This window comes from Alosa sapidissima, chromosome 8 (assembly GCF_018492685.1).
Source record: "Alosa sapidissima isolate fAloSap1 chromosome 8, fAloSap1.pri, whole genome shotgun sequence".
Lineage (NCBI taxonomy): Eukaryota > Metazoa > Chordata > Actinopteri > Clupeiformes > Clupeidae > Alosa > Alosa sapidissima.
Genome location: NC_055964.1, coordinates 22337936 through 22350497, shown reverse-complemented (window position 1 = coordinate 22350497; position 12562 = coordinate 22337936). Strand labels below are relative to the sequence as shown.

The 12562-nt window shown below is 43.2% G+C and overlaps 1 protein-coding gene across 6 annotated transcripts in view; it reads left to right on the top strand.

Annotated features, from left to right (window-relative positions):
* The first annotated feature begins 7193 nt into the window (after window positions 1–7193).
* rhobtb4 (Rho related BTB domain containing 4) overlaps window positions 7194–12562 on the top strand; it is a 43512-nt gene continuing 38143 nt past the window's right edge. For 3 of the 6 annotated variants that reach the window (XM_042101651.1, XM_042101652.1, XM_042101653.1), the window contains exon 1: window positions 7312–8228. The gene's annotated coding sequence lies outside the window, so the exon portion shown is untranslated. The other 3 variants (XM_042101657.1, XM_042101661.1, XM_042101656.1) reach the window with 3 other exon arrangements.

Below are 12562 nucleotides of genomic sequence, written 5' to 3'. Positions count from 1 at the left end.
ACATCATAGTCCAGGCAAAGTAGCGTTTTACGACAGACTAATTGTAAAAGGATTTTTTGCAGCTTAGATCATTTCTATGAGGTGTCCAGAACAACATACTAAAAGTCCTAAGAAATCCTAGTTGAGGAAATATGTTAAATTCTCATCAATCCAAGATGTGTGCCACGAAGGCCAGGCAACAATACACCCCCAATGGGGCTATTTTGCCTTTACTCCTATCAAAATTAAACTTTACACAATGAAAGTACCCATGAAAAGTAAAAGTGTTTGTATTACAATTTTCTTTGAAAATTAATTGTAATATGCAAATGAGCTATGCACTAATCGAATATGCCCGAAATACGCCACAATAACACTGTACATAGTAAAAGTATATATGAAAAGTAACTGTTTTTGTATCACAAGTTTCTTTTTAAATGAATTTGAATATGCACATGGCTCCACACTTATTGAATATGTCCTAATTTGCATAGGCAGAAACACCATTCATATGTATGACAAATCTTCATCTGATCATCCTACTGCCAATGGGTGATGGCAATGCTGCTTTTAGACTGGCCTCTAACCTGAAAACTGCCTGGCTTGGTAGTACCTGCCAAGGGTATAACCCCCGCCGGTCTGGTATAGTCTTCAGGGTCACAGAAGCACACACACAAGCCTCCCCACCATGACAAGGTAGCAACAACAGGGGAGTTTTATTTTTTTTTTCTTTTATCTTTTTAATTTTTTTTAAAAATGTTGAGCCAGCCTGGATCCTGGAGCCCTTCTCTGTGGCTCTTGGTTCTGGCACCCCCTCAGTTCCTGGTTTGTTCTTTGCTTAGTTCTTCCCCTCTTATCTGTGGGGGAATGTCATCAGGTAAGGCTTGTTCGCAAATAATAATAAAAAAAAAGAATTTAGAAAGCAACTGGAGGCAAGATTGTGCAATCAATTCTTAAGGTCAAGTGTTGAGCTCATTTGCATATTTAAAATTGATTTTTTTCAAGAAACTTAAAAAATGTTACTTTTCATGTATACTTTCACTGTGCAAGGTTTGATTGTGATTGGAGTAAAGGAAAAAATAAGCCCATTAGGGTGTATTTTGGGCATATGCGATTAGTATTTTGCTCATTTTCATATTCAAATTAATTTTCGAAGAAACTTGTAATACAAAACATTTTACTTTTCATGGATACTTTCATTGTATAAAGTTTTATTTTGATAGACGTAAAGGGGGAAAATAGTCTCATAGGGGTGTATTGTTGTCTGGCCTTATACTGGCACACATCTTTACTTGGATTGATAACTAGGAGTTCTTAGGACTTTTAGTATGTTGTTCTGGACACCTCATCGAAATGATCTATGCTGAAAAGAATTATTTTACAAATAGTTCTGTTTTTGGCACCAAAATGAGTTACTACTGCCTGCCAGTGTGTTATAGTTAATTAGGTAAACATGGCAAGAGGGAGAGGTGATGAAAGTAAATCATATGACATATGATAGACACTCTAACCAAACTTTCTGACATTTAAACCATATTGTTAATATCCAATTGCATTTTTTTATTGAAAATTGTGGCAATCAAAAACAACTTTTCCCTGATTCCCTTGTGTTAAAATATAAATGGGAAAAGAAACACCTTCATGTTGTGCCAGTAACCAACTAGCTTATGTATAATGTCAACGGAAATGGACCAAAAAAACAAACCAAACCAAAACACCACACTGATTAGTGATCAGAGAAACAAACAATTGGTGATCTTTGTCTGAGTTAGAAAAAAGCACACTCTGATAAACTAATCAACCCTAAATTGATATCGTTGTTCCCTCTCATGAAACATGAGTCATGTTTACTGTTAGTGTTTAGTCAGATTTTAATGGTAGAATTGGGATGTGACAATGAATATTTTTAGTGTTCGTTCTGGAGGATATTTGGGGAGGTTGGAGGATCTATCACACACACACACACGCACACACACACGCACACACACACACACACACACGCACGCACACACACACGCACACGCACACGCACACGCACACGCACACGCATGTCATGCGAATAGACTAAAAAGCATGCCTAGCTTTGATAAGTGTGAAAACACATTTTGAAATCCCAGGTGATGTGCCGTTGGCAGACTGTTCGAACATGTTCTGTTTTTGCAGCAAAGCAAACACAGGAGAGGTTCTGACTATTCCTAAACCAGGGAACTGGAACGCAACACACACTTCTGGAAATCTCTTGCATTTGACACCCATCTCTTCTCAGATGGATTCAGGAATATCACACTGACTGGATGTGTGTCTCCATCAGTTCCACATTCACTCAATCCCATTCAGTCCAGTTGTATTTGATATCATAGCGCCAAAACAGTTGGAAGAGCCTCAACGCTTATGAATGCCAACCAACATTTTGAAGACTCTTGAAGCACAAATCTTGTATGAAAGAGGATCATGATTGATCGGATCCACTGGGTGTGCTTCCCTATGACGGCCTTTCTCTACAGTCAGAGCAGAGGGGACCAGCTGTCTGGTTGGTTGTCTGGCTGGTCTTCACCTGTGTGCTGGGAGGTGACGGAGGACAAGACAAGAGTCTGAGAAATATGAATAATCTCTCTACAAAGATGTCAGTATCGCAGCGGCAGCTGTATTCATCCTTGTTTCCATGGTGACCCGGAAAGTGGCTGCTCGGAGAAGTGATACCACTAGGGAGGGTGCGACGTGTGCCAGAGCTTTGGCGCCTCTTCACAGCGTCTATTCATAGTGACATGCCGCGCGCGCGCGCGCGTGCGTGTGTGTGTGATGCGCCTCGCCCAGGCTGGGCACCGGCCATGGCAGAACTGGTACAGCACTGGGCCCAGCAAGACGGCGATGGACTGGCTGGTTGCAGTGAGATCTATCCTGTGGCGAGGCAAGAGACTTAGAGTTCTGTTTTATGTCGTTTCTGAGTTCAGAGTTTTTTTTTTTTTTTTTTTCTTGTGAAAAGTCTTATTTTTGAGACAGGAAATGCACATGTGAAGTTCACCCAGAACACGTGAGCGGGTGGGCAGAGTGAGGCAGGGCGACGTGAGCGCTGGCTGGGTGGCTGCTGACGCACCCCTCAGTGGGTGGACACGTGGCTGGGTAAACCCTCGCTGTGGTGCTGCCGCTACGTCTTCGCGCCTCCACACCAGACGGAGGATGTGACACCTGTGGCACACCTGTGACTAATCAAACCCCATCTCAGCATAGGGACCCGCTCGCTGGTGGTCAGCACCCCTGTTGTCGCTTCTTTGGCAGACGCAGGTGAACACTAAATCAGCCTTGCTGTCTCTTTTTTGGGCCACCATTTAAATGAGAAGATGTCCTTAACAATTTGCCTGGTTAAATGAAGGTTAAATAAATTAATAAAGTCTCTCTTTTTTTGCCCGGTCATATCACAGAGGCGATTCACTGAATAATTTGATGCCATTTAGAGTAGAAAATCTTTTGTTTTTTAAGTGAAATTATCATGAAGAGTTTTGGTCTTTCTAAACACCACCAATAACCCAGTTGTCATGCTTTGGTGATATTATTTGACAGTGAAACCTCAAAAAGGAGCAAATTGTTGACAGTGCTGGTTTTATTGTATTCTTTAAAACATGCATCTCCATTCTCCATCCTCTGCCTTTTCAGTGGGTGTATTCCTACATCATCCACCATTTTTTGACTGAACACAGTATTGTTTTGCAATAACATCAGACATGAAGCCCACTGACACTTGTTGACACCATGTACTGATCTGGAGTCATTATCTGATGCTTTGGCGAGGCTTTGACGAAGGGTCTGTAGATCTCTCGGGCCCCTGAAGAGTGGGAGATGCAGGGGCTTGGGTCAGTGGAGCTCAGTCTTGGTGTGATATGCCCTTTTGTGAGCGATTGTTCAAGCTCAATTGGCACTTCTGTGGCGGGTCTTTGTGGGGAGGATCAGGCCAGAGAATGGGGCGGCTCACAGCCCGCAGAAAGGCTGTCATTGTGGGCGCATTGGGGCCGTTGTGAGCCACATAGAGAGTTGCTGAGTGAAATTGATCTGGGCGGGATTAGCCCCAGCCTTTCATGTGTCTGTGCCATGGGCCACGATGGCTTTTGTTGAAATCAGCCTACGCAGGCCTTTCTGGGGCCCAGCGCTCAGCACTTTAGCACCAGGGTGGAAAAGGGAGGCAATGTTAGGGGGAGAGAGGGGTGGTTGTATGTGTGAGTGTGTGTGTGTGTGTGTGTTAGCAGTTGTTTCACAGCATTGAAACACCTTTCTGCTTCTTTTGTGCCCAGGTGCAGTAACAGGCCACAGGCAAAAATTGTGAGTGAAAAAACTGCTGGGCAAAACATTTTGGAAATAAAGGCTGTGAGTGACACGAGAGCATGACACCAGTGGCACAGGGCAGAAAAAGTGCAGCCCCTCGCAGTATGATGCTGGGGCCTGGTACGGATAGGGGGAACAGGTTGGCACACAGTAGCCTTTAAAGGGAATGACAAACTCCATTCAAAATCACCCTAGTCCAACTCAGTGTTTTTTTGTACATATGTAAAGAAATGTACTTATTTTTGTAGCTACCCTCCTATCTCCAAGCAATCTGTTGGGATGTCTCGTAAAATCAATGCACTCAGCTATGTTAGCATGCCCCCACTGGGAGTGTCTACTGTGTGATGTTACTAGGTATCTCTCTTACACTGATGGTGCGATCCATTTGTCCAATGTGCTTGTCTTACGAGTAGTAAGTTGTCCGAAAAACAGGAAGTTATGCAAAATTGCGTGACGGCAAGCCCCCCTAAACTCGTCTGACGAGAAGCGATCTCGTACAAGTCAAAGGACCCCAGGTTCATGGCGAGTTCTTACGACAAGGAAGTTACGTCATTTCACAAGTTACGAGTTGTCACAACACAAGCAGTGTTGGGTCAGATTATTTTGAAATGTAATCCATTACTGAGTACAGAATACACGCCAATTTTTATAATCAGTAACGTAATCCATTGGATTACAAAAATAATGTAACGTAATCTGAATACTTTCTGATTACTTTTGGATTACTTCAAAGTAAAAAAACTCAAAAATTAAATACATTGAATAAAAAAGACACTCAATCAAGATCATTTTGCGAAATCAGCTGCGAAAAATACGCTTAGTCTGTATGTACCCTTATTCGAGTTTTAATAGCCTAAATGTTTGGGATAAAAAATCTGATTTACAAAATGATTCTATGCCCCCTTTAAAAAAAAGGATTTTGAGTATTTTCAAAATACAAAAATACAGTATTTGTTTTGATACATTATGGCTACAGTATTTTGTAGTTTATTTCGATACATTTAAAAAGAGAGTATTTGGTATTTTATTTTAAAATAGGCTACATCCTGATGTATTTTTGCCCATCCCTGTATACATTGAAACACATAAACAAAATGTAATACACTGTCACTTTAATCTGATAACACATTGTTTTACTGTAATGTAATCTGGTCTGATTATAGTTACTTATTTTTTGTTATCTGATTACTTGTAATCAGTTACTACCCCCCATCAGCATGTACAAATGGAACGCATGATAAGTGAGGTGACTGGACATTCTAACAGTTTTGACCTTTGGTGTCCTTGTGAGGCCAACACCACACTTGAGAACTGATGCTGACACCATCTGGGCATCACACTCAAGAACACTGCCTGATACACAGCATGTGATGTGTGCACTTCCTTCTGTCTGCTTCCTTTTATGCAAGTTATGTTTAATGGGTTATGACTGACAATTGTCTCATAGCAATGTCTGATAGCAATGTCTTTTTTTAGGAGAAACTCTTCACGAATATCTTCACGAAGTTTAGATTCCAAAAATAATTCAGTGGAAATGCATGGATTCCAGTTTCTTCCAGTAGCAGCAACTGGAATCCATGCATTTCCACTGAATTATTTTTGGAATCTGATCCCTTATCATACCTGTTCATTCTTCCTTGTCGCTCGACTTCGTGACTAAATTCAAGATGGCTGCCAACGCTAAACTTCGTGAAGATACTGTCTGTATAAATCGTCTTGTAAGTAAACTACCAGTGCTTTTTCAAAGTTCTCAATGTCTCGTTTTAAATGTCAGGGCCCTCGGAAGTCTACCAATGAAGTGTGGAGATACATTGAGCCTCGTAAATGGGTGTAAAACAGTGATTTATTTGCATGGCTAGCCCGATGCCGAAGCACCACTATTGAAAAAGCTGTTGGTAGCATCGGCTAACTAGCGCCAGATTTTGGAGTGCAGGGGACAAGCCGAGATGGGCTATGAGACATACGTTCACACTCGGTATCATGTTTCAATACACTTTAGGTCAATATCACACCGGAATTCTCCTTTAAGGCTGGTATCAATGTGAATCCTTCCAGTATGTTGCCTGGTATCTTAAATAAATCAATGACTGAGTGAGAGTGAGTTAAGTTGGATGGACAATCTCATCTTCTCCACTTCAGTGTTGACTATAGGCATGTGGATTTCTAGGTGAACTGTCTCATGTGATAACATGGCCTTTTAGGTGCTTAAAAAGGGAGATTGGCTGAATCACAGCAAACCATGTAACTGATTTCCTCACCTCCCTGCAGCAGTTAAAAATGTATCCATGACTGGAGAATCATATTTAAGAGTTGATATTAGGACATAATATGCCCTGCACAACGTAGCACATGTGATTCACATTATCCACTTACTAGTAAACACTCACACTTGTAAGGAAGATCAGCTCTACCTTGGCTGAGTGCTGACATTTTGTAGGAGAAATACAACCATGCTGACCATATCAGAAGTCTGAAGATCTAATTTCTCTGATTCCAGAAACACCTGCTTTAAATAAAACTACATATCAGTGAAGTTAGAGCACTTCAACATTACCATGCAGCTGTCTTCCGCTATCTTCTTTGTTAGTCAAAGACACTTGAATTAAACTGGATCAGACTGACTGCCCTCTGACACTTCATGTGACTAATGGGTTCAAATTGAAATTTTGTTTATTTTTACAGCCTACTTGCTTAGTTTATAAATAGGTCAAACTGTTCCACAAAACATGGCTGTAAGAGAGCGAGATAGAGAGACAGAAATGATACAGGCTCAATTTTCATGGTAGCCTACTTAGATACATACTAACTGCAATGTTTAATGAAATATCAGAAAACACATAGCCTAATACATAATCTCACTGGAGCCGCTATAAGTCTGGGTGCCCTCCTCGCAAGTGAAAGAGCTGACCTCCCACTTTATGAATGGATGGGCGTGGCGGGGACAGTTTCATAGCGCATACTGAAGTCTATCGGGGATTCACGCCCGGGACCACACAGTCAGACTTATCGATGGTGAGGTACTAACAGAGTGCGTAGAGCAACGACTGGTTCCAACAGCCAAAGTTCGGGCGAGGCTTCAGGGCAGTGTGGTCAGACATAGGCTGGCTGAGAGGCTACACGCGCGAACGCCCGCAGGTTGAGCGGGAACAAAGGACGTGCATTCCCAGATGACATTTTGTATAACAAATTTCTTTGTTCAAGATAAAAAAACAAAACAAGTCATTAACCATTAATGGGCATTTCAGAACGCTTTACGATGACCATGAACTGTAGCCTATATACTTTTAGTGAAACTTGGAGAAATGCGACAATGAATATAGCATTCATAGACTGTGGGCTACATTAAAAGGGATTTAACGGAATGTCATTGTGGTGAGGACGAACCCTGCAAGACGTTGAGAGGTGTGACTGGACTGGGGTATGTCAGGGTGGAGAGTCTAATCCTGAAATCTCGTTTTTAAGGCGTGACGGCGACAACAAAAGGACGCGAAAACTCGCATCAGCACCAGTGAATACAAAGACGCAGAGCAGGCAAGTCTATTAATTGGCCGTGTAGCCTACCGCTATTGGGTCTCAGTTGTTCCGTTCCTTTTCTAAGAGATAAAGTGTCGAGTGCTTTCCCACAGCCACGACCATCTTCACCCGAACCGAGCGAGTCGTCAGTAGATTCTGGGTGATCTCTCCAGCATCACGTTGTACTAAGCTCACATCATCGTCTACGCAATAGTTTCAACGAAACCCATTTTCTTAAACAAATCTTTACTTTTTATTGGTGAACTGAGAGTATAATTGTTGCTCAAACAAAAGACTCGACAATAAGCGACCGATAGCAGAACCTCAGATCCAGGCTGCTCGGATCCAAGCTGCTCAGATCCAAGCTGCTGGCGTACGTGGCGCATAGCGAAACGATTCTTGAGGTGAATGAGCAATTGAAGGTAAGCCCGCCCAATGATAGTAGGCTATTCCGCAAGACATGCGAGCTGCTGTGTTTGTTGCCTGTATGAAATATAGCACACTTTTGAAATCTTGGTGTTTGTAGGACATGACACTGATGTTGCCACAGTAGGCTAAATCTCACCAGTAAGTTTCATGGCAACACGTGTATGATGATTGCATAACGAGAGGGATATCTAACATTAGGCTACTTCGGAATTGCGATGTTTTACATTAGTATTTAAGTCCCTTTCGCACTGTTAACTTTTCTGAATGTTTGGCCTGTGTTGTGATTATGCAACGGGTTTATTTGAAGAAACTGCAGGCTAGACTTTAATACAAAACGGACACTGAAAACATTTAGCAGATTGACAATTGGCTAGATACACAGTTCTCGATTTTCGACCTTTACATCGTAGTTTTGAAACAGTGAAAAATGCACTGTAACTTTAGATGAGGACGTGCGCTACTGGAGTAAAGAGTGGAGAGCTTTGTTTTAAACAGTTCAGAGGGTGTGTCAGCTCAGCCTACATGATCGGCTGACTGGTTTCGTGGGTGTCAGTGCAAGGGAATGCCCGCTTGGACCGCGCATCTTATCAGATCAGACAACAATCTGTATATCGAGACTTTTCAGGAAAAAACGCTAGCTTATATCATATTGATCTACTCTGAAACTTCTGCTTCTGTGGAAGACTTCTCGTTTTAACTCTTGACAGTGAAGGTGACAGTGAAGTACAGATGAATTTAATATAGCATTTGAATGGTCCAGAATTGCCTGTGTCAAAAACGGGTCATTATTAAAGCTGGTTTTCATGTCTGGCCACAGTGGCAGTAAACTGATGCCCTCAGTGATGATGTAAGTCTGCAAAGCACTGCATTGTTTGCAGTGAAGATTTTAAAGCACATCAGCAAACCTGTCAAATACAACCATGAACATCTTTTAACTGAAGGCAAACAATTTAGTTTTAGGAGGTGGGTCAGGTGGTGTGTAGTCGAGGTTAGGCATAATGTATGTTCTTGTTGCTCTCTTTTGGAATTCAAGCTATTCGTCCCCAGGGCAAGTTTTAGTCTGTCCCACCGAATGCACTTGTCTCCAGAGAGGGTAGCCGTTGTTGTTGGTTACTAGTGTTAGTGGGGTTGCACTCCAGACATTCCAGCCTGTTCGAGTACCAAGAACACAGGCCAGCTCCACGCAGCTGGGAGCCATATAAGAGCCTGTGTCTTTGTGGGCTGTTGAGCAATATCTCTCCCCCCGCACTGTGAGGCTTTGCTTGGGGTGGGGGGTTCGTTGTGTGTGTGAGTTGTGGACGGGCGCTAGCGACGCTGGGCTGAATCCAACCTACAGCAGCCATCGCGTCAGAGTCTGTAACCGACACAAAGACACTCCTACTGACACACACTCAGACACACACACACACACACACACACAAACACACACACACACACACATACGTCATGCAAATAGACAGGCACACATGTAATCATGTATAGACGGAGAGACACAAACATTTTGGCATGTTGTGCACACACACACACCCACACAATCACACCCACCCACCCAAACACACACACAAACACACACACAAACACACACACACACACACACACACACACACACACACACATATACACAAACTCACAAAGAACAGGCCCATAGAGAGACATGGTCTTCCTGTCACAATGTGTCTCTGTAGGATAGCAGTACACAGTGGGAGGAGAGGCAGCTGACACTGAAATTGTCAGTTGTGTAAAGTTATTTGGCTGGCAGTCACCAAGGCCCATTGGTGTGAGATAGTGGGAGACAGGGGGAGAGAGAGAGAGAGAGAGAAAGAGAGAGAGAGAGAGAGTAGTTGGCTCAAAGATGTTTGGGTGGAGGAAGGCAGCAGATGGATGGAGTATGAATTGCAGCAGGCAACAGCTGCAAAAAAGGGAAGAGAAAGAGAGAGGGATCTTGTCTGTGGCAGGCCTGGCTTTTCAAAAGGACTGAAAAAGACAGTGGTAGAGTGTGTGTGTGAGTGCGCGTGCGCATACAGTATATGTGTGTGTGTCTGACTGTCTATCTATCTCTCTGGATATCAGACTGAACCCTTTTTTTTTTCATTTTTAAACATAGACACACATATTATTCATTATTCAGATAGGAGACTCTTCACTTAGGAGAGGTAAATGGTTTTCAAAGCCTGATATGACTAAAATTACCCTTTACAAATAAGAGAATAATGAAAGGTGTTCTCTTCATGAAGCACATTTTGTCATTACAGATTTACAAATAGCCACAGAGTGTCACATTGGTGTGTGTGTGTGTGTGTGTGTGTGTGTGTGTGATTGTGTGTGTGATTGTGTGTGTGGGGGATGATATGCACATGCCTAGGGAAAGGGTTGGGTATGTGTCTCTGCATGTGTTGCACTGTTGAGGGACCTGTTGATAGGGAGGTGTTGTGGCGGAAGTGAGGACAGGCCTCATGAGAGAGAGAGAGATACGAGCTCAGCTCCAGCCGGTCCCTACAGCATTACTCTGCTCCTCTTCACTCCTCTCCTCTCCTCTTCACTCCTCTCCTCTTCACTCCTCCCCTCTCCTCTTCACTCCTCTCTCCTCTTCACTCCTCTCCTCTCCTCTTCACTCCATTCCTCTCCTCTTCACTCCTCTCCTCTCCTCTTCACTCCGTTCCTCTCCTCTTCACTCCTCTCCTCTCCTCTTCACTCCATTCCTCTCCTCTTCACTCCATTCCTCTTCTCTTCTTCACTCCAATCCTCTTCTCCTCCCTGCCTCCATGCTAGCTAAAACTCAACATGTCCCCTTAACCCCCCCCCCCCCCCCCACACTCCCCAACCTCCCCCCAAACCCCACCCTACACTCCCCAACCTCTCCTCTCCCCTTCCTTTCCTGTCTGCATGCCAGCTCTTCCCCAACTTGCCCCTGTAGACCCCATCCCAAGCCCTCTAATCGGCCCATCAGGAGTTGTGTATGTGTGTGTGTGTGTGTGTGTGTGTGTGTGTGTGTGTGTGTGTGTGTGTGTGTGTGTGCACCCTGAGGTCCACAAAGTCTGCACAGATAGGGCCAGTGGTTGCACAACCCCTGTTGACACACTCAATGGGATAAGAACTTGGCTCTTAAAGGGGAAAGGTTCCTTGTTGCACTACGCACTAGAATGATTTTGCGTCTAACGCCACATACACAGAATCTGTCGTCATGACCGCTTAAGCTGGACAGCAGATACGTGTGGTTGTGGAGAAGGGCGTGTGCCCTCTCGAGTCTGGGTTAAGGTTTCCACATTTCCTCAATAGAGACATTCCGCGTCTTCATCTCGCACAAATACTTTAGACGTTTGTCTTTTTTTGCTCTTGAAGTCCCTCCAAGTTGTCTGAATGTGAACACATCACAAATTGTCGCTGGGTCTTGACCCTGATGCCTGCAATTGGATGCAAGTCATGTACCAATAGAGGACATAAACTGTGATGACATAAACTGACATAAACGGTGGTAGTGTGTGTGTGTGTGTGTGTGTGTGTGTGTTGTTAGCAAAATGCCTGTTGATGGACTTTGGATCATTTAGGCCACTGGCTCCCTGTTCGTATTTTTTGGGTGAGATGGTATCTCTAAATAAGAGGCTGCTGGACTTCTGACTGGACTTCTGACCGAACATTTGCATTCACATACAGTCAGTCATCATCTACCTCTATAGTTGAGAAGAACTACTATATCTAGTACAGATCACTCCTGTATACATTTCTGTGCTGTTTTGAGCTGTGTGCATGATTTGCAGTGAGTTCATTGTGAACAGCTTGTGTGGAAACTTGGACACTGGTTCAGCTGAACCAGGAAGGCAGTGGAGTGTAAATCCCAGCAGCATCACCCAGGAATCTGTGCACTCCACTCACTGAGGGCAACAACTCGTTTCAGCTCGTCTGGTGTGCACCACTAGTTGGTGAATATTTCCTGTTTGCGTGATCAGTGAATGGTTTATACCTTATAGGACTTTGTTGATGTGTTTTGCTGAATATTCATTGTAGATCTGGGCGATATAGTACATCATACACATACACATAACAAAATACTGATTTGTTTGTATGTGTGCATGAGATTGTATAATTGCTTATTTGTATTTAAAGTATCTATGTATATTATCAAAGCAGAATACCTCTTCATACACACATTGTTTAGTTCTGCTCTAATTCATTAACATTTCTTGTGTATAGGGAGTGTTCCGGATGACTGTTTTTTATTTTTTTAAGTATATTTTTTGGGCTTTTTGCCTTTTCTTGGATAGGACAGTGAAGATTGACAGGAAGTGAGTGGGAGAGAGAGATGGGGTGGGATCGGGACCTGACCGCAGGT